This window comes from Hetaerina americana, unplaced genomic scaffold, assembly GCF_022747635.1.
Source record: "Hetaerina americana unplaced genomic scaffold, ioHetAmer1.1.p SCAF_37, whole genome shotgun sequence".
In the NCBI taxonomy this organism is placed as follows: Eukaryota; Metazoa; Arthropoda; class Insecta; order Odonata; family Calopterygidae; genus Hetaerina; species Hetaerina americana.
Window position 1 is genome coordinate 1,759,040 of NW_027286952.1, and position 23,044 is coordinate 1,782,083.

The window sequence follows — 23,044 nt, forward strand, 5'->3', positions numbered from 1 at the left end:
TATCAGAGAGTTGAAAGGAATAAAGAGCTTTTATAAGGAAATTAAACAAGACATCATGATAAAAAATGGTGTACATAGAATAGTTTATTTCAAGGCTTAACTGATTAAATGGACGAAAGAACATGGAGGAAATTTTAACAAAAATAGGCCATGGGGGTTGAAAATATTCCTGTGTTAATTTAAAAAATTTAAATAGTGCAGGAAGAAGATTTTTTTAAAACTATTTATTGGCATTTTCGAGGATGAATTTGGCCAGAAGACTTTGTTAAATCAGTGTTATTCCCTATTCCAAAAAGGGAAGAGGCTATAAATATATGTTTTGTATTCATCGCAATAAGTCTGATTTTGCATGCAGCTTAAAATAGTTTTTATGGTCTCAGTCGTATCATTTATGGGACAGGTTTGGCTGGAAGACAAATTGATTTGGATAATACCCCAAAAAAGTAGCAGCAGTACAAAAAGACTATTGAACAATGAAGTTTGATTTCACACACCAAAGGATTTACTCATTTCAAAGCTATCTATTAACATATTACTTTAGGTGAGAGATTAGCTGGGGTCATCAACCATTGACTAAAGAAGAGAGCAAATGAGTATAAGGGCAATGAACAGTTTGAATCAGGAACCTGGAAGAGTATGTGTGACACCATGTCACTAATGAGGTACCAAGTAAAAAGGAGCATATGTTCATAGTGAGGATGTATTTTTATGCACCTTGTACTTGTATAAAGCATTCAATCAAGTAAACTGGGTACACATATAAATGAAGGTAGTAGTATACTAGAGGGATTCACATCTTATGTGCTACCAATACATTTCCTCAAATGCAAAGAAGAATAAAGTAAACAAAGGCACATGGAGAGAAAAGGTGGAAGGGATGAAGCCAGCGATGGCCAATATAGCCCAATCTTTTCAATATTTAGGTATAGTAAGTTGTGCACACATCATGGGAGGGCTGATGAAGTAAGTGGGGAACCCATCAATCATGTGTGTGGATATGCAAATATTAGTTAGCCAGTCTATCGACAGGAAAAAAATATTTATTATCACAGCACAGGATCAGTGTTATTTTATGGTGAGAATTAATCTTCAGGAAATGACAGTAATGAGAAGGAGAGAAAAAAAACTTACGTAAGGTGTGGAGTGGGTTGGGTGTAAAATGAGTGTGAGTTGATGACAGGCATACTAATGAATGAATTAAAGAAAATACTAGTTTTGTCTATCTCATTGTCGAGTATGCCTGAACCTAAGATATCTTCCTCTACATCATGTTCCTTTTCTATGTCTATATATATATATATATATATATATATATATATATATATATATATATAAGATATCTTCCAGGTCCAGGGATACTCGACAATGAGATAGAAAGGGCATTCAGGGAGATGAAACTAAATAAGGCTGTGAGTGTGGATGACATTCCTGCAGAACTACTGAAATGTTTAGGAAAATGTGGGAGGAAGATGCTATATGGGCTTATTCGTAGTATTTATGAGGAAATAATCTGACTGGAAGACTTTGTGAGATCAATTTTAGTTCTTATTCCGAAAAAGGTAAAGGTTACATCTTGTGAGGACTACAGGACAATAAGTTTGATATCCCATGCAGCTAAAGTTGTTCTCAGGATCATAAATAAAAGGATTGAGTAGGGCAAAGAGGCTTTCACAAGGAGGAGGGAGTTGATGACAGGGACGTTCAGCAAGGATATTAAGAAAAGACTCGTAAAAACTTTGATAAGGAGCGTGTGTGTGCAGAGGAGGAGACATGTACGGCATGAAAACTTGATCATTGAAGCAGGAGGATAGAATATACAACAGATAGGAGGCTTTTGAAATATGGGTGTGGAGAAGAATGGAAAAGGTGAAATAGACAGACAAGAAAACAAATGAGGAAGTACTTGGTATGGTGGGCAAAGATCTTGTTGGGAGAAATCCTGAAAATCCTGGGAAATGAAGGCAGGAAAAGTGGATGAAGGGGGTATTGACTAGCAGTGAGATGTTGCAGACTAGGGGAGAATGTTAAGCAAACGAGGAAAGGGAAGCAGGATAGGGATGTTGGACGGGATGAAGGGAGGAGGAAAGTACTCAGAGATGAAGAGGTCCCTGATGTAGAGTAAGATACTGGATTTTGTATTTTGTTAGGAATCACAAAATATTTATTTAGTAGCTGTGGCCATCCAAAAACCTACCTTAACCGGTAGATTACCTAATAAGCAATAATACATGCAATTTTAGTCATTTATTAACACCAAATTTGCATAATATTTCACGTCGGGAGACTTAGTTCTCTTTCCTCAGGAAGGTTTGTACTATAATGTACGTGTGCCTATCTAAAAGAGTAAAATATATTTTTCCAAATTATTTGCTAATGTAATCGTCATTGCTTCTTAATTTTCAATTACTTGTGTAGTCTTCTTCATGCTTGCTCATTGGATATTTTCTTTCAAATTCAAATAAAATTTTTGGGTACCAGTTCTTTGTGGGAAACCAAAAGCAGTTTAGGATACAAGGTGTGATCAAAAAAACACAGGACTAATTATATAACTTGTTTATTTCAACTTAATTGAACTTGTCCACCTCAAAGTACATGCCTTGGCTGACGACACACCTTTGCCAACGTTTCTTCCAGTTCTCGCACCCTACCTGGGAAACCGCCACAAGGATCCTCTTCAGGTCTGCCATGCAATCAGTTTTAATGTCCGCAATAGAGTCGAATCGGCACCCTTTGATGGTTGATTTTAACTTTGGAACCAAAAAATGTCTGAAGGAGCCATGTCTGGAGAGTAGGGTGGCTGCGGTATCATGGAAGTTACGGTTCTAGCAAAAAGCTCTGTCACGATCAGTGCCATGTTAGCCGGCACTTTATCGTGGTGGAAATGCCATGGATTATTTCTCGGCATGTCTGGCATCTTTCGGCAAACTGCGACCCTCAGCCTCTTCATTACATTCAAGCAGAAATCTTTGTTGATGGCTTGACCTTGAGGGTCATATTCATAATGAACCAGCCCTTGCCAATCAAAGAAACACACCAGCATGACCTCCACATCAGACGGGGACATACGAGCTTTCTTTGGTTGCGGAGATTCAAGATCTTTTCACTGAGAAGACAGGGCCTTTGTCATCATAACCGTAAACCAAGGTTTTGTCAGCGGTTACGATGGCTTTAAGAAACTGGGTCAGCATTGGCTCCATCCAAGAGTTCCCGACTAATGCCCACACGTTTTTGTCTCTATTCATCAGTCAGAACCAGCGGGATGAATTTTAATGCGATGCACGTCATGCCCAAAATGTCTGTCAAAATTGTCATGTGGGCATTTTCCCGCACCAAATTGTTCAAAATTTGACATGGTTGGGGTCTGTTGAAGTGGAAGGCGTTCGCGAATCTTCATCTAGTACAACATTAATGTTCCCTTTACCTACTTTAAAAAATTTAAACATACTATATATTATTCATTAAATTGACGGAAAACAGATTCAACTGAGTACAACTTTGATACTTAAAAAAAAAAATTCCTTGTAAGGTTGCACATTGACAGGTGATCCAGTAACTAAAACAATTTTCCAAATTTCGTTATTAAAATAGGCAAAATATCATTCTCTACATTGGTGATGCACAGAAATGGTGCTTCGAGTGGTAAACAGTTCAACCAGTAAAGTGATATGGCATCATTAGTTATGATGCAATTTCACTGGCATAGACTACACAGATGAATGGCAGTGTGCTTAACAGCTATTTTGTACCATTAATTTAAATCATATATATATATCAATAAAATACCATCAGCCAAATAAGGCTGTAGTGAAGCAATCTTCTGATTAAAATACTGGTGATATTGTTGATAGTGAATATTTATTATGAAAGCACACCAACGATGCAAGGTTTGAATGTAAAGTTTTGGAAAATGAGATTTATTTGAAATATTGCTACGATGCCTCAATTCGATGAAGTAAATCGCTTGAGCATTGACACATTTGGCCAGCAGCTTTTCCATGACTCAAAAGCTCCCTGGTCGGCAATTCCAGAAGGTCCTTCAGGGTACAAGCATGCAGACCTCTTTTGATGGCACTCAGGGTCCCAACATTGTGTCCTTTGAGGGAGGTTTTCACTTTTGGGAATATGAAATGAAAATTTCCCCAGTCAATTGCTGCATTTCCATTGTGCATCACAGGTATTTCCCGCAATGGCCACCTCAAGTGTCCCGAGCCCTAATTCCTTTATTGCCTGATGTAAGGGGTTCTTGGTTGAGAACATATTCTTAACCCCTCAACGCTGTTCACAGTACATGGTACGTCGCAGTCGGCAGGCCTCATTTGCAGATTCATATAAGCCCTATGCTTCCATGCTTCACTCTCTTGGTTTCTAATGTTTTTCTGCAGCGCCATTGAATTTTTTTAATACTACCGTTGCCGTTCCTTAGCCTCAAAATGAGATAAGTGAATTAATTAGGCTTTGTCCTCAGGTTCCGTTTATCTTTATTACTTGAAATGATCTCACTATCAATTTTCTCCGGAACCATACATGCATCATTCTTTCTTTTCCTTTTGTCATAACAGTTGGGAGGGCAAAAGGCCTCACCACCATCTAGTCTCAGTTGTTTAATATCTTTCTTGAGAAAGAGATGCAAAAAAGCCTTAAGTGTAACACTCAATGGATTCCAAAAGGGATAAGCGTTTTTTGAGTGAATATAATATAGAGATTATAGAAGAAGATTTGGACGTAAAAAGTGAAGTGAGCAGTGTATCTGACAATTCAAGTTAAAGTGAGGAAGTTTGGTTGAGAGGCACTTGGTTGAAAAGAAACGGCCTACCAGGAAGAAGCCCAGGCCACAAAGAAATTGTCAGGTGCACTCTTCATGAGGTAAAAGGCAAGATACAGCATATTGACTCGACCCGACTGAAATGCAGGTCTAAGTTTAGAACATTGTTTAAAATAATATCATACAAAACTGAAATTTTAGAACGTAGGTTCAAAACTTAAAGGCAAATGAAGAAGTGAAAAAATGAATTATTATGCAAGTAAAATTTTTACTAAATAGAATAAGCAATCTAACATAGGGTTAATTTTTTTATTTTAGAGTATATATTTAAAAAGAAACAAATTATTTTCTGCCATGCTGCAGACGGAGAGATGCCAAAAAATTAAATACAGCACGTAAGGCACAAGCATTTAAATTGCTTAAAGTGTTAAAATGGAATTGAGGGGGCCAAAACTCCTTAACCTCATGAATCCTTTCATGATGTAGAAATGCGAGTGCCACTGATGAGTGCATATTTGTTTCTTTCATTAAACTTGCACATTTGTCTGTCCCTTCCCGTGAAATACCAATCTCCAATCAGCTTGCAAATCCTTGTTTTGATCACACCATCTTGATCACCCTTTCTTTAAATAACCTACACCATTAACACCACTGCGCACCAATTCTTGTGGGGCTCGAGGTCCTGTGCTGGCTATCATACCAGCTTTCCACCCTTCAGGGCCTGGGTTCAAATCCCAGTGGCATCCAATATTTTCCAGAGGTAACTCAATCCCTACTTGAGGTGCTTTGTGGTTGAGGCACTTTGAGTGAGCATGCCATCAGTCTGATGAGATCTTAAGCTGTGGCCCCCTGACGCCTCTTGATTAGAGTAAGCGAATGTCGATGCCGAGTTTCTCTCCACCCTTCATCCTTACCCGTGCAGATATCTCATGGCGCAAATAACATTAGCTGTCGATTGCCTCCCCTGAACACCACTACTATTACCAGTTCTTATTATAGATATTATGCCCTGATATTTGACAAATATCCTTTAATATAACACTAAGATAAATGGAAAGCCAGCAGTGCAAAGGCACTTCAAAACAATAAGTTTGACTTACCTAACACCAAATGGTGCTTCAGAGGAAGGCTTATGGGGGATGATCAGAACACTGTCTCACGCTTAACTATGTGGAGTTGATCCATATTCAAAGGAATGACAGAAAAAACTCTGCAATTCCACAATTCCCTTTTCCTCAAGTTTCTTATAGATAGCATCCTTTTCTCAAAAGCAATCTCACTGGCTCTCTGGCTGACCATATCATCCGAGGTTATTCATACCACTCCATATAACAAGCTTGTCAGTTCCTTGAACTTACCTTGACTGCATTTCTCACAAACTTGATGAAGGACACTGTCTCAGGCTGCAGAATTTCTCCATATTCCAAGTGAATGTAGAAAAAACTCTCCAATTTCCAAAACTTCCACCATTCCTTGGAGAGGGACGACCAGTTTCATTTCAGGAAGGGGAGGGGCAATACCAGTGGTGAGCTTGCGTGAAAAAAGGGTCATTTAATAAAAGTGGGAATTAGATCTTTTAGTGTAGGAGATAAGGGTTTTAAATTATTTTTGCTAACAAAAGGAAAACATGCCCCCCCTCACCTTATAGTTTTAAGGATTACTTATTACTCTCTGCCATACAATTCAGTTTCTCATGATTCTATCAATTGGAGAAATGTAACACTCGGGTATTTAGCAATAATATTTGGAATGATTCACCATGAATTTCAACTTAGGAATCTCCAACCAGTGGCTGAAAGCCCTGCCCACTCAGTTACCATGGCACCCAGAGATGCAGTGGAATGAAGCCATCATTTCTCAATGGATCTCACTGATTTCAATTACAGTATTTCCCATACCATACATTGATAGATGGAACGATCGATAGAGGTCTTTATCTGGGACAAATTGAGACCAAATGGTCCCTTCTTCCATTTACTCATCACCATTTACACATTGTAATGGCCACAGAATTTATAATTACATGCACACAAAATACCTATCAATGTGCTCATACTTTGATAAACATAGAGAAAGAGAGAGACAAACTACACTCAGATTTGCAAATCTAAATAACTATAATTATTATGCACATACATATACACAACACATACACAAAGTAAATTACAGTGGAGAAAGAAAACGCGTGGCATTGCTTACCTAGTTAAAACCCACACAGGAAAACACTCACATAGAAAAAGTGAGCATGTGCAAAAAACCTATGAATTAGAGGAATGACCACAATTGGAGCCTTTCCCTGGGCTGGTTATGGTTTCTCAGAGAGGAGATGCAGGATCCCAGAGGGGCTTGCCCAGGAATCGATTGTGGGCCCTCTGGTCAGCAATCCAATGCTCTACCCCTACACAGGATATGGTGCTTAAATCTGGGCAAATTAAACTTTTGTTTAAAAGATAATGTATTTTAGAAAAATACAAACGTAAATGAAAAACAAGCAAGTAGTTTCTGTCATGAGTAACATTACTCAATGTAACTTCCCTTAGCCGCAATGACTGCCTTTAAAACAACGCTGTCCATATTTGCAAATGCTGCTATGATAGCGGTGCATAGAGATACACCTCATCTTATTGATAACTCCTTCGACTACACTGCAAACATACATAATAGTCAAAGGGGTTCAAGTCCAAGCTACTCTGGGGCTCTTTTGACCCCCATGGGGGGTCAAAAGAGCCCCAGAGTTCAGGGGACCCCCAACTCTTTTGACCAGAACATGTCAATGTTATCTGAGAGCCAGTTTGGACTGAATGACTCGCATGAGCTCGTGCAACGTCCTGCTGAAAGACATATTGTCTTCCCGAGGCCACAGTTACCATCCACGGTTTTACGACACTCTTCAAAATTTGCAGATAGACTTCTTTTGCGATAGTTTATCCCTTTTCAAATAAATGTGGCAGCATGATATCATCCTCATTGACACAATATCTAGGACGTGAACACTAGCTGGAAATTTTGTTCGAGCAACAATCAGGATATCCTCGGGGTCCTGGGCAAGCCAGCAATCATTTCTACAGTTGATCTTTGTGTCAATGGTGAAAATGTTTTCATCAGAAAAGAAGCAGCTTTATTTTTTAGAGAACACAACGGCAGGTTGCAGTGAGCGATCCACTTTGTTCTGCCAGCATCATACAGCATGAGCCGCATCATTTTGTGCACGACTTGTATCGCAGGTCCTCCTCTGCCATCCAATGCATTGCTCGCTGACTAACATTTAATTCTCATGCCAATTTCCTCAGTGCCCACCCTGGGATCTCTGAAAACTGCACCTGAGCCTTCTTGACGACTGCCGCAGTTCGTGACATATGTTTCCTTGAATGAAGTTTCCTTGCCAGATAAGCAAAACCTTCCCAAGGCTCCTCTGTAGCATTATGCTTTGCCACAATATCATAAACAGTTGATCTGGGATACCCGAAGAATCGGGCAATTTCACTGGGCCAATGCCCAGCACTAACACTTTCCACAATAGCAGCTCTTCAATTGTACTCTGAAAGGTTACATTACATCTCAGCCATTTTGAGGTTATGACTGTTCACTAGATGCCTATAGATTTCAAGAATGCCAAACGCAACCTCCAGTGGAACTATGATATGCTGAGAAATTCAAATTGAATTTGTCGGGAGGTAACCACTGCACCCCGTATGTCCCCTACCTCTCTATAGATATACATATATAACCCTCCCATGAACTACAACCTTGATGTGGTGGAAGGGCTTGAGCTTTCCGATGACCCCTAGAGCTGTTATGGCGGGAGTAATGATTATTGTTCTTTGCAGGAACACCCATTCCAGATGGGTTGAGGCTTAGTAGCCAGGCCAAGGGTAATCCATGCAGCATCTGTTGCTCAGTAGAGGGGGCTGCAAAGGCATATGACCCCAGTGGGGCATCCATTGAGTGATGGTGTCACATTGAAAACAATGTTGAGGAAACCATTGGTAAACCACCTGAATCATAATTCCTAAGAATATAATGGACGAAATAGAGAATATGAATCCTGGACACTACTGGACTTAGCCCAATTGGCTGTGTGTCATGCCTGGCAGTGGTAGATGCAACACTTCATTGGTCATTATCTCACCAAACCCTTACAAAAGAAAACCAAGAATCAGGACAGAAGACACAGAAGAAGAAGACCAATTCAGTTAGAATAGGAACTTGTAATGTCAGGACAATATTCAGGATAGGAAAATTAGAGAATATTAAGCGAGTGATGGAGAGAGGATACATAGATATTTTAGGTTTGTGCCAAGTGAGACGGAAGGAGAGCTGGGATAACTGGAGTGATACTTACTGAGAAACATACAGCCAAGGGGACGAGAGCCAACGAGGGGTTACCATAATAATGAATAAAGAGGTAGGAAGAAGCATAGTCAACATTGAACAAGCAACAGATAGAATATTACCAGTAGAGATATAAGCAGAACTGACGAACTTGGTCATTGTTCAGGCATACATACCACCGAGCAATCATAAGGAGTAAGAAAGCAATAGGATATATGATCAGTTAGAGGACATATTCGCATATGTTCCAGCATGAAAATATTTGAGTGTGATGGAGGATTGGAATTCGACAATAGGCTATACATGGAAAATGCCAGGTCACTTAGAAAGGTATCAGTTTGATTATGATATGGTTAGATGCAGATACAGAAAAAGTGCAATCAATTTGCACAGCTTCCAGGGAGGGGATGCAGCCTATGACCAAAATTAAGTTGCTATGAAATGCTTCAATTTCAAAAGATAAAGCAGGGGCGGCGAGTTAGGAAGTGGAATGTAGAAGCATTAAATGGATTGACAAAGAAGGACTACCAGCAGGCTGGAGAGAAAATAATGGAGAATGGTAAAGAGCTGAGTATTATCGAAGAAGCATGGGAATTTATCAAGAAAGGGTTATCGAAAGCAACAAAGGAAATTATAGGATCCATTAACATGAAAAGGACTGTGAAACCATGTAAATACAGAGTTAGGCAAAATGAAGTGCAAAGAGTTAAACAATAAATTGAGGTGGGCAACAAATAAAGCAAAAGAAGCATGGTAGAAGATGCTGTGCGAGGATATGAAAAGTTTGCAGAGGAAGGGAGAAATTGGTGTGCTATATAATAAGATCAAAACACTAATTGGAAGTAAGAAGATCTGGGTTAACAGTTGTAGATAGGTCTGGTAAGGTAATAGTTGACACAGAAAAGATCCAAGAGATATGGAAAGAATAGGGAGAAGCACTGTATTAAAAAAGAAATTAGGCCAACAAGGTTAGACATTGAAAATGACCATGATGTAAATGAAGATAGCTTAGGTCCAGCCATACTCAATGATAAGTTAGAAAAGGCATTACGGGAGACAAAACCAAATAAAGCCAAGGGGGTAGACAACATTCCTGCAGAACGATTAAAACGCTTAGAAAAATATGGGAGGAAAAGCTTGTATGAACTGTTTTCTAGTATCTATTAGGAAGGAATCTGGCCAGAGGATATTTTGAGATGAGCATTAGTTCCTATTCTTAAAAAGGTAAAGGCTACATCATGTGATGACTACAGAACAATAAGCTTGATATCCCACATAGCTTAAGTTGTTATCAGGATCATCAACTAAAGTATAGAGAGTAGGGAATACAGAAAATTTCCAGCTGGCGTACGGGGAATGGGAGCAACGTTATACTAAGTGTGTAGCAGGTAATATGCTCAAGGAGCATACTTTGAAGATTATTAAGTCGATATAAGTATATCGTCAATAAAATTCTTGTAAAAAAATCAGTCCTACCACTTTTGAGTGCGACCCTGTAAGATCACCTAGGGGATGATCAGGAAGGGGAGAGGTACACGTGATGCCATTGCAGTAATGAGATTATTAATGGAGAGGAATATAGATTACAACCAAGAGGTATTTGCTTGTTTTGTAGAGTTTGAAAAGGCATTTTACAGAGTAAATTAAGAAAAACTATCAAGTAGCAGAAAATGGAAATGTTTATTGGAGGGACAGTAGGCTAATCCACAACCTGTACATTTCTCTAACTGCTCAGGCTCGAGTGGGGAATGGAGAGTCTGGGTGGGCAGTGTTAGGGATAGGCGTAAGCAGGATTGCCCATTATCACCATTGCTGCTCAAGCTATATTTAGAGGAAACTAGCTGAATACCTGGCTTTGCACGGGTTAGGGAGAAACAATAATATAAATATACTATATAAATAAAAACAACAAATTATAAAGTACAATAATACACTACTTCATACAAATTTAATATCTTTTTTTTTAACATCTGTTTATAAACTACATTTTTTGTTTCATATCCAGGAGAAAGAATATATAAATTTTTAGGCGAACCTACTCTGGAGCAAGCAACATAAAGTTGCCCGTGGCTAAAACATGGCGATCTTAGATCAACACCACAAATCTTTAAAGACTGTCCCTGTGATTTATTAATGATAATTAAAAAAGCTACCCGGACTGGAAACTGTAATCTTTTAAAGTTGAAGGGAAGATCAGTTGGGATTAGAGGTATCCGTGGAATAAAAATTATTTCACCTTTTCCTTTTCCAGTTAAAATGACTGCCTGGATTATGTTTTTCATTAATTTTGTCACACACAATCGTGTCCCATTGCAGAGTTTTGGTGGATCTAAATTTCGCAATAAAATGATTGGAGATCCTACTTTAAGTATAAGGCGATGTTGTGGCAATCCAGCTGGATCAAGTGAATTTAGGAATTCCGTTGGATAATTTGACGGCTTCGTCAGCATCCACTACAGTATCAACCGATTTATATTCAATCACGTCTCCTGGCAGCATGGCTAGTATCCCCTTGTTAATTTCATTAACATCATCGTTCTTAGGAGCAAGAATGGCTCTTTCTCGCAACCATTCTAAATTTTTATAATTTTGATTAACGTTAGGATAGACTGCTTGTATCATATCGCTAACAGTTTTCACCAATACACATAAATCTGATGACAATTTTATCATACCAGATGCTTCAATAACTAATCTATCTTCTCCAATCCCTAAAAGTTAATTTGCAAAATTTTGAGCATTCCCATCTCTTAAGAGGATTCGCATGTTTTCTTTAAGGCTAATTTCTTGGACATGATTCCATAGAACAGAATGTTTTAAACAGGCATAAATTTCATCGGCTGGAGTCGATTTTGGAATGACAGGCAGAGTTTGACGGAAGTCTCACACAGGAGTACCAGAGCTCCTCCCATTAAACTGCAGTTTCCTCTAAGATCTTGAAGTGTTGCGTTGAGGGCCTCAAGAGATTTTTAATGAGCCATCGTACACTCATCCCATACTATCAATTTACATTCTATAAGAATTTGTGCCTGGCCGCTTGTTTTATGTATATGACATGTGGGATTTTCTTGTCGGGAAATATTACGTGGCAACTTAAGGGCAGAGTGGGCTGTTCTTCCTCCTTCCATTAATGTCGCTGCAATACCTGAAGATGCAACGGCTGGAGCAATTTCTCCATGAACCCTGATTTCAGCGAGAACTAAATTAATTAAAAATGTTTTTCCCGTGCCACTGCAGCATCAAGAAAAATGATACCTCCTTCTTGTTTATCTACTTGATCCATTATTGTTTCATACGCGAATTTCTGATCTTCATTAAGAAGTGGCTTTTTATCCGCGATGTATGCCTCTAAGTCTAAGACATTGTAGCTAGTTTCACGTATATAATCTGGATAAAATACACCCTGTTGATCTTGTACAGGTGCAAAAAGACCGAGTTCCACTAAAGTCTTGTTAACCATGGTGATACACTTTTCCTCCAAAATAATCAAAGTTTTATTAAAAATGTCGGAGTTAAACGTAATATCCAATGTAGGATTTTCCCTTCGAACTTTAGCCAGTATATCCTCACTCATTGATTCTTTATATTTTTCCCATATTGTTTTTGGGTTAGACGGATTACAGGAGGTTATTATGATAGCAAACAAAATTCGGATTTGTCCTGGAAGAGAAATCCAACTGGCCTCACACAATGAGTCATCCCGGTGTTGATCTCCTTCTAGCAACCCTAAATTCTGGCAAACTTCTCTGAATGTCTCACATATTTCTCCGTTTACCGTTCTTAATTCTGCAAATGAGCGAGGTCCTCTAATGGTATGTAGTAGAAGCATTCTTACAAAATAACATTCAGCGTTGTTAGGATGGACTGTGTAGACTCCGCCCAATGCGTCACATGAATAAATATTATTCCCAGGATCAAAGTTGCCCATTTTTCTTCTACAAAAGACTTTCCTTGATGTATTCCACGCATAATATCTCGGCAATTCTGAATACAATAGTGTTCTTGCAAAAGTATCCTGCTGGCAAAGTTGGAAAAATGCTGTTTCTATGACAGCAAAAAAGTAAACAAATTACATACATACAAACAAACACTCTCCTTTATATATATAGATGATTAAAAAGGCATGGGAAGAACTGGAAGTATGAATGAAAGTGGGCGGGGAATTCGTAAAATCAGTTAGGTTCGCTGATGACCAAGCTTTAGTTCATCAGTCAGCCAAGGGGTTGCAAGCATTCCTGAGTGAATTGGAAATTCAGTGCAACATGTATGGGATGAGAATCAATATTAATAAAACAAAGGTTATGTGATTTTCTAGAAAGAAAAAGGCTAAGCTAAACATTAAAATACAAGGGCAAAAACTAGACCTGGTAGAACAGTTTACGTATCTCGGATGTGTTTTGAACCAACACGGTCAAAGTAGTAGGGCCTGAGGAGAAGAATTGCACTAGGCAAAGGGGGTTTCACAAGGAGGAGGGAGTTGATGACAGGGACGTTGAGAAAGGATATTCAGAAAAGACTCGTAAAAACTTAAATAGCGTAGCTATGTACGGTGCAGAAACGTGGTCATTGAAGCAGGAGGATAGACGTAGACTGGAGGCTTTTGAAATGTGGGTGTGGAGAAGAATGGAGATGGGGAAATGGACAGAGAAGAAAACATATGACGAAGCACTTGGTATGGTGGGCGAAGAGAGGGGCTTGTTGGGTGAAATCCAATGGAGGCAGGAAAAGTGGATGAAGGGGGTATTGACCTCCGGCAGTGGGATGTTGAAGACTGTATCAGAGGGGAGAATGTTAGGCAAATGAGGAAAGGGAAGGAATAGGATAGGAATGTTGGACGGGATGAAGGGAGGAAGAAAGTTTTCAGAGATGAAGAGGGACCTGGTGTAGAGTGTGTTGCTGGATTTTGTGTTTTGTTAGGAGAGGCAATTGAATCATTTGGTAGTTTGCCCATCAAAAACCTACCTGAACTGGTAGATTACCTAATAATAATATATTTATAAATGTATAATTACATACATATATATACATACAAATACAAATATACCTGGTGCCTGCTCTGTGCAAAAAATGCACCTCGAACTAGAGCATTCCTGTGGCCATAATGTGGATTATAGTTTTGCCCACTAGCGGCATTAGTTGCCTGAGACCCAGTGAGCCATCTCTGCTAGGCGCACCTTGGAACTGTGCATATGGTGCCAGTTATGTTAGTTTCTCTTGTCCTCGTTTTTACTATTTGTTGAAAATGGAAAAATATGAAATCACGGAACAATGAATTAACTTCAAGTTTTTTATGAAGTTTGGTAAAAGTTATCAAGAAATTTCTGTAATAATGACAGCTGCTTACGGTTATAATACTCTGAAGCAAACATCAGTTTTCGATTGGATTAAGGGTTTTAAAGATGGCCACGGGATGCCACCGATGATGCAAGGCCGGGACGACCTTCAACCAACTGTGTTGATGATAACATTAATCGTGTAAGGTCCCTTGTCCATACCATTCGTCAAAAAACTGTCCAAATGATATCTGATGAACGGAATTCAGGAATCGACAGTGCACAATATTTCAAGGGAACATGATGGATGGATCATTTACCATGACAATGCACCTGCACATTCAGCTTTGATTGTCCACCAGTTTCCGGTAAAAAATTCAATCACCATCCTAAAGGAAGCCGAGGACTTCCAAGGGTGCTTTAAACAGTGGAAAAGAAGATGGAATAAGTGCAAAACAAATGAATGAAGAATTCTTTGAAGGGGACAAAATGAAAATATTAGCAGATAATTTGAAAGAGAACCTGAAAACACTTTCGTCGTACCTCATAGAAATTCAGAGAAATTATTGAACAATCAGTTAAATCACAAATGATAATGGCAAAAGAGTAGAGAGCAGGTTGTATAAGGCCAACTTATTCAATTCCTTCTCTCAAAACATCGTCTTCCAAGTCTTACTGCATGTCTCCCATAGCTTTGAAGTTCATTCTCTCTGACTGACGCCCAAAATGGAAACCTCATATATTGGAACAGAGCATAAGCTGAAAAATATTAAGCCTGGTAAATCCTTTGGGTCCAATCAAATACCTGCTCATATATAGGGAACTAGCAATAGAAATTGCACCATATCAAGTAATCAAATTTAAGAAATTGCTAGTAGATCACAAGGTTCCCATTAAATAAGAAAGGAGAAGAAAATTCCAATGGCCGTAAAAATTAGTTGCCAATCTCTCGTCTGACCAATTGTTGTGTTGGTTTAACGGGAATCACGTCAGGGACCATCCACAACCTCTCAACCAGAATATCCTCTGTGGTGTTTTACGGGACCAACAGCCGCGTCAGGGACCAACACACAGGCACACGCATAATATCCTGACTGAAATCCTTCACGAGGCTGTAGAGTAGACCCCGTTAGAGATTCCAGGATATTCTCCAGCACACGCTTTGTAACTGGCACAGACCAATCACATACACAAGCACTCAAGAAACACACACTCTCACAATCAAAAGGGCCCAACTTCTGGGAGAATCAGGACACAGGTAAAGAGCAACTAGGAAAAGCGTCGAACACGCGTGTTTCAGCCACAAAGTGGCCCTCTTCAGCGAACCGAAGGGAAAACACCTCCAACACAAGGTTGAAAGTTTGGTCTGAAAGTCTCGACTATAGTTGCTATTTCCATAGTGGGACACCTCGATAGTTGCGAGTTGTTGAATAACCAGCACAGTTTCCAAGGGGGTAAATCCTACAAAAATAAACTTCCTCTTTTTGTTCACAATATGGTCATTATGGGATAGAGCCATGTTCCAGTGGGCATGGTTTTTTCAGATTTTAAGATAGCTTTCGACAAAGTATCTCACAGAAAACTACCAATCTCTTTTAATCATATATGTACAAAAAAAAGTCTTTGACATCAAGACTGAAATTCATCAGCATCTGTTTTACAATGTAAAATTGTTTTACTTAGACACATAGTTACACAAATAGTGAAAAAACTGAATAAATGTAAACGTACATATACTGAGTATATGTAAATATCGGCTACCACATATGTTGCAATGCCTTGAAATTGGTATTGAAATGAGAGTAAATATAGCTGGAATGAATGTATATATGGCATTTAAATATAATTATAGAACTCCTACAGTGAACAATGAGAGTGCCTTATTACAATGAATTCTCAGGGATGGCAAAGAGGGAACATCCAAGATACACTGAAAAAGAGGCATTGATTACGTCCCAACTAACGGCCATTATGCACCAGAACACCACAATGGACACTCATGCCGTGCTTAATCAAAAATATATATATTAGATCACCAAGATTATTCTACCTAAATACTTCCCACAGACACAAACTGTGATGCCATAGAAAACAGGTACTTACTTTTGTGTTGAAATGCATTTTCTCCTATTTGCCACAGCAGTGATCACGTGGCAACCAAAACGACAGAAGGATTGCTACTCAATGCTTCCAAATGTGACTCACTGCCATATGCAAACTTACCTGTTCAGCCACTGAGTGGCAATCAGCCAAGTCTAAGAGAGGGACTATTAATGCTTGGTTCTGAAGAAGCAAGGCCAAGGCATGCACAGACTCATGCTCTTCATAGAAGATGGTGGATGCAGGGATGGGCTTTCGTGTCTACCTTCACTCAAATAATGTCACAGCAACACCAACTCATCCTGAAATATATATTTGGCATTAGAGAAAAATAGCTTACAAAGCTATCAAGTGCTACTTAAGGGCATTTGGATCAAGGGAACTCGTTCCACGACGGAAATGAAGGTCTCTCTCCCTGCCTCTTTCAACAGTTTTTGTCTGCTGCTTCTCTGTGAGTACTAACGTCTGCCTAGAATATAATATGCTCATTGATGGAACTCGAAGTAATTTGCAAAGCAAAATGAAAGCAAGAAAACTCCAAGGAATTAATAGACATCTGCCATCCTTAATTTTGCCCTACACTGACTCCTAATCCAAGCTTTGAAGCAGCACCAGTCAATCCTCTCATCTCAGCTCCCGTGAATAGATCTCAATTGGTTTGGAAAGTATGGATTTTGTTTGCATCTTACACACGAGCGCTCATACACACACACACATTCAGAAGATGAAAGAGCACAGGTGATGGACAGGTGATGCCACGTCCCATTAATCTGCCCAATTGGCCAAATATTCTAACAGTAAGTAATTCAATTCCTTTAGCCCATACAAATCTTACTCGTTTTCATACTAATAAGACTGTACTTTTCCTTTTAGTACTTTACTTGTTAATATGGCGATTAAATACTTCCACGAAGTGAAGCCTGAAACAGTAGAATACATAATTTTCTTTTGTTTATGCCAATTTATGACCTATTAGATATGTTCTCAAAATCAATGTTTCTCTGGTTTTATATGGCACATGGCTTGATTGAGGTTACTTTTTGATTCCCATTTAACATTGAAAATTTTCAGCCAATTTTCCATGGGGAAGACCACATAACTGATGGTATTTTACATAAATGTAAATATGGTTTTTAGGCAGCATGCAGTGTCCTTCAGGGAGGCCTTTATTCCAGCAAGGGGCTGATTTGATTCAGCTGATTGGGCAGAAGTGTAATTGGTAAGTAATCTTTCCATTCAGGCAAAGGGCCTAATGAATAGACAGATGATCATATCAAAGGTCATGAGACAAGTTTATTATACATGATCGGAATGGGTTTAATCTGAACTCTGTAGCAAGTTGCCCACAATCCAGGGAGCAAGGCCCACCACAGGTAAAAACAACTTTGGTTCTTAATATTAAGGGAGAGAGAGGAAAACCAAAAACCTTGTGAATAACTAGCCAGCAGTAAATGATACCATTTAACTTCCAGGGACAGCCTTTCAGAAACATTCTCCCACCAGTGATTCCTCACACCAATCTGGTGCCTTCTCTTCACTAACTTCCTAGCTTTTTTCACATTCCCATTAAATCCACTCCTAATCAATGACCTCCCCCAAGCCAACACGAGCTTTCTTTTTATTATTTGTAAAATACGATATACCATTCAAAAAGGATCGCACTACTATCATTGATTTAGAAATTTTCAGGAACACCTTCAGCAACTGAATTTAGTTTTTTTTGTTGTGGGTACAAAATGAATCAGTTAATGTAGCAAAATTTATTTTTCAGCTTTAATGTTCAGATCATTAACCTGATGTACTGACTTAGTGTATAATCCTCAGCACAGTGTAAACACATGAGAGACAATACTACAAGAAGTATATTCCTCATATAACAAAATACATCTAAACGCAACCATTTCAGAGTGTAAACATCATTTGCCTTGATGGGGATTCGAACCCAGATCCCTCAATGTCCATGCGAGTGCTATAGCCAGTTATGCTATCGAGGTGTCCTCTTAAGCTCTGAAATTTTGGAAATGATTTTTACTCTCTGAAATTGTTGTATTGAAATGCATATTAGCCGATGACTACTTTAAAAGTTACTGTTCCGGCATCTTCCGCAGTTTCTTGGAATTTGTCAAAAGACATCTGAATGCCATCGCATTAATATATGCTGAAGGATAGAAAAACATGACCCTACCAACATGGAAATTAAAGAAATAGCAGGAGGGCTAAATTATTTATTTTCTTTCTCGTTAGTAAATTTTACCTCAGGATTAGATATGTATTTACTGATTCTGTTAAGAAAATGAATGTCTTATTGATTTGGAGATTTAATAGGATTTCCACAAGGATAGAAATATGCATTGATACAACCAGTCACCTTTGCCTACCTAAATAATTCTTTTGAAATGCCTTTTCAAATAACTTTGTGGGCTACAAGAAAAAATCCGAAGTAATGCTGTTTATTTAAGATTCAAAATGTTCATTAAAGTACAGAATCACTTACAATGGACTAAATAATAGTAAATAAATGTTAGATATTATAAAAATATATCAAAAGTGATAGCATTAGATATATAATGACTCACAATGTGTAGCGATGGCGGCAGTGAGTGACAATGAAATTGTTACAATGGAAGACATGGTGCTTTGATGGCGGAGCACCCTATGACCCTGCAACCTTAAGCATTTTAGATGAAACACTTTCTATACTATTCAACTAGCTATTCAATTCCAGCTATTCAACCCATTCGAGTTTATGAATTCTTTTTTTAATATTTAATTTGGCTTTCTCAATAACTGAGTTATTTTACATTTATTTTCTTCCCATACCTATCACACCTGACTGTCCAATGCACTCAGCAGAGATTGCAACCCCTTGGCTGACCGGCAAACAAAAGCTTGGTCATCAGCAAACCTAACTGATTACATTTAATTCCATACTGACCTTGATTCCAATCTCCAGTTCTTCCCATAGTGCCTCTTTTAACATTTCCGCCACATACACATTGAACAGCACACAGGTGATACAACCCTGCCTCTTCCTAACACTGCACATCCAGGCCTTCCGTCCACCCCTCACACCTGAGCAGTCTGAGATACGTACACTTTCAAGGATAACTCTCCTATTTCTACTATCTATTCACATTTTCAGCAACATATATTTATTGGTTTTTCCCTATACACTGTATTGAATGTTTTCTTGGAGTCTAGGCATGCTACGTACACGAGAAATTAGAAGGATTATTTGTAGAATCCCTGGCCTCGCAACATCATGCAGGTTATTATTCAGATAGATAGAACCTACAAACAGACAAATACATTCTGACTGTAATCTATGCCCGTTTCTATTAGTTACCCCATTACTGCTATGCCATAACACATGTCTCTCCTCTTCCCGAGCACAAAAATCATCTGCCCTGCTCTCTATCCTTTTGTTGATGACCCTTAAGCTGTTTTTGAAATTAAATTTGTTGTTCTTTAGTCATCACATATTCCATCCTTTCCATTTTTCGGACTAGGGACACTAACCGTTCGGACAACATCTACCAGTAAAATTCCTTGATCATGAACACCATTGCAAAACTCCATAAAAACCCTTCCTCCCAAGCTCTGAGTAGTTCTATGAGAATGTTGTTTAACCCCAATCCTCAATTAATTCAATGCCCTTTCTTGAGCCATTAAACCTATCCTAATTTATCTTCTATTTTCTTTCTGTGTCTAAGCTTTGGGCCTACTGTCTTTTCATATAGTTCTTCTGTGAATTCTTTCCATCTCTTCATTCATTCAGTCATTGAGTGTTTTGAGTTCATTCAATAATTTTTCTTGAATTATCTTTGATGATTTGCATGGATATTACCTTCTTACTTCCTGGCAGTCCTTTCACATTCCTGCACAGTGCACCCATTTCCCTTTCCCTTACTTTATCAACTTTCATATACCCACACAATCTTTGTCCATGCTTCTTTAGCTCTGTTGGTTTCCCACTTTAATCTGCTGTTGAATTCTTTGCACTTTCTTCTACCCATTTCTGCATTTACATTCTTCTCTTCTCTTGTTCTTAATCATATCACCTGCAATCCTTTGTTTTCTTGTCCTCTTCCCGCTCCTCAAGATTGGTTTATGGGTTTCAAATTCCTTTTCTTATTTTATGATAAGTTATACACATGAGAATGACTAACACTAGGCTAAGACTAAGTGACGACTTCTTTATGGGAATTCAATGCTCTGGAAGACAATGGCACTACGTGCCAGCCTGTACCTAACGTGGTGTAATGAGCACTTTAAAATCAGTGTTTCCTCATCACAGCCACAATTTGCTCTGCATCTACTGCAAATGCTTCCTTTGTTCTGCCAGGTCACCAGAAGAGAAAGTGCAATTCTATCATTTTGAAGAATAGAATCCTGTGGAGAGAAAATCAAAAATGTGATGCAAAATTTCAATGAATATTACAAAAATTAGCTCATGAGATAATTAATAGATTAAACAAAGAGCCAAAAAGGTTCCACAATAGTGGTATGTCATGAATGAATTCTACATTAGGATTTGATATTTTACTCACAGATGTCTTATGCAGTCATCTCTGAATCCATTCCTTTGAACAAGCCATCACTTGACATGTTATCTCTGGCTATTTTGAGTGAAAACTGTGAAAGAGTACGGAGAGAAAAGATTAGATAGAGTAAGAATTGATCTGCCCCGCATTTTGCTAAGCCCTTTCCCCCAGAAGCAGACACAGATAGAGAATTTTAACTTATCGAACAGATAATGACATCATCAAAGAAGTACCAACCTTTCCCTCTCTTTCAAACCCCATCTGCTCCTACCGATGCAGGCCCACTGCCACCTGAGATGGAATTGGCCGTTAGAGTGGGCGTGTCAGTCATCAGGTGAGAGGTGGTGATGCTTACATCATTGAAATCTTTTGAGCTGGACTAAAATAATGGAGGATGATTAATTCTCACCAAGTGGGTGGGATTCGATCATCCTTGAGTTCCACGAGTGCACGCCCCTTTGAAAATTCCAATGGATCCGCATTGGCTACTGGGCCGGCTTCATTCTCAGTCTTTGGTGATGGCGTCACCCTTGGCCATGCAAGGAAGAGAGATGGTGAGAGAGAATGAAATGGGAAAAGGAAGTTCCAAAATGAGAATATACAACCGATGATACAGGAATTCATATAGCAGCATGGAATTCATAATTATTAGGATTAAAGATAATAAATGATGAATTGTTCAATTTTTGCTGGCATGCAATTGAACGCCCTTCATCTTCATTCCTAAATCATAAGACTGATAAATGTGTCAGTGCCTCAATCACATCAACGAGTGTCCACAAATGATCACCCGCCTGACATCCAGACATCTCTTCCTATCCTGCATACCAAAATCCAATCCGCAATCCAACGTAATGGCGACATTCTACTGTCACAAAACGTGTGAGTGGGATCTTCGGGTTGCATCTTCCTCATCCTAATTTCCAGTTACTATCTTCTAAAACTGGATCTGGGTCTGGGCATTTTTGGGACAGACCCGTTATTGTTCAGTAATGTGGTATAACTTAAGACTTGTCAAGAAGAATGAAAAAATCAAATTGATCGTGAAGAAATGGTTCAAGCACATCTAGACTGACTAAATCATGTAAAAATGCATCCATTTATCTCACTTACAAGACCCCTTCGCGAAAGAAACTGAGGATATTTATCAATATTTACCTAAGTCCACTTTACATATATTTTGCTGACTACTTTGAAAAAAAAAACATAATTTTTCAATATTCAATTGTTCCCGGCTAAACTTAGTGGACATTCATTTTAATTGAATGAAAGATACATTGTATTCTTCATTTAATTAAACATTTTTTTTAAAGATTCACTTGAGCAACATTCAATTGCATCAGCCTGACTTCCTGTCCTCAGCTTCAGATGCTCTGCACTGCACATATGTTCTATGGTATCTCTGGGTTGAGAAAGGGTTCAATGAGGGAAGAACAATCACCTGAAGCGAAAATGAACCCTGAATATAACTCCGGGCCCTCCAAGTCAGGGGTTAGGCATAGGGCTAGCAACCCTACCCTTCAAAAATTCACTCGCTATGAAACCACTAAACATGCCTCGGATACATAAGCATGGATTTTCAAGGTATCGACCTGGGAAACAGACAAGGACAACGAATTCATGGAAATTAGCAACATGGAATGTTAGAACATTGTTGAAACCGGGTAGAATGATTGAAGTTGCCAATGAAATGCTGAAATGTGGTTTGGATATTACAGCCCCACAGGAGGTGAGATGGGTAGGAAATGGTAGAATTGATGAGAAGAATTTTACAGTAGTATACAGTGGACTCAGCTTGCTCTGTCACTCAACATGCTCATAAAGAACACATGCTTTGAGCATAAAAATATTCACAAAGGTACCAGGAAAATACCTGGGACAGGGATTGTGACTCAAATAATCACGTGCTGGTATCCAGGAGACATTCCTCTTCTATATTAGACATAGGGTCTCCACGAGGACCGATTTGGGATTCTGATGATCACTATCTAGTGAGAGTGCATTTTAGTGAACGACTGGCACTCTTGGGTACA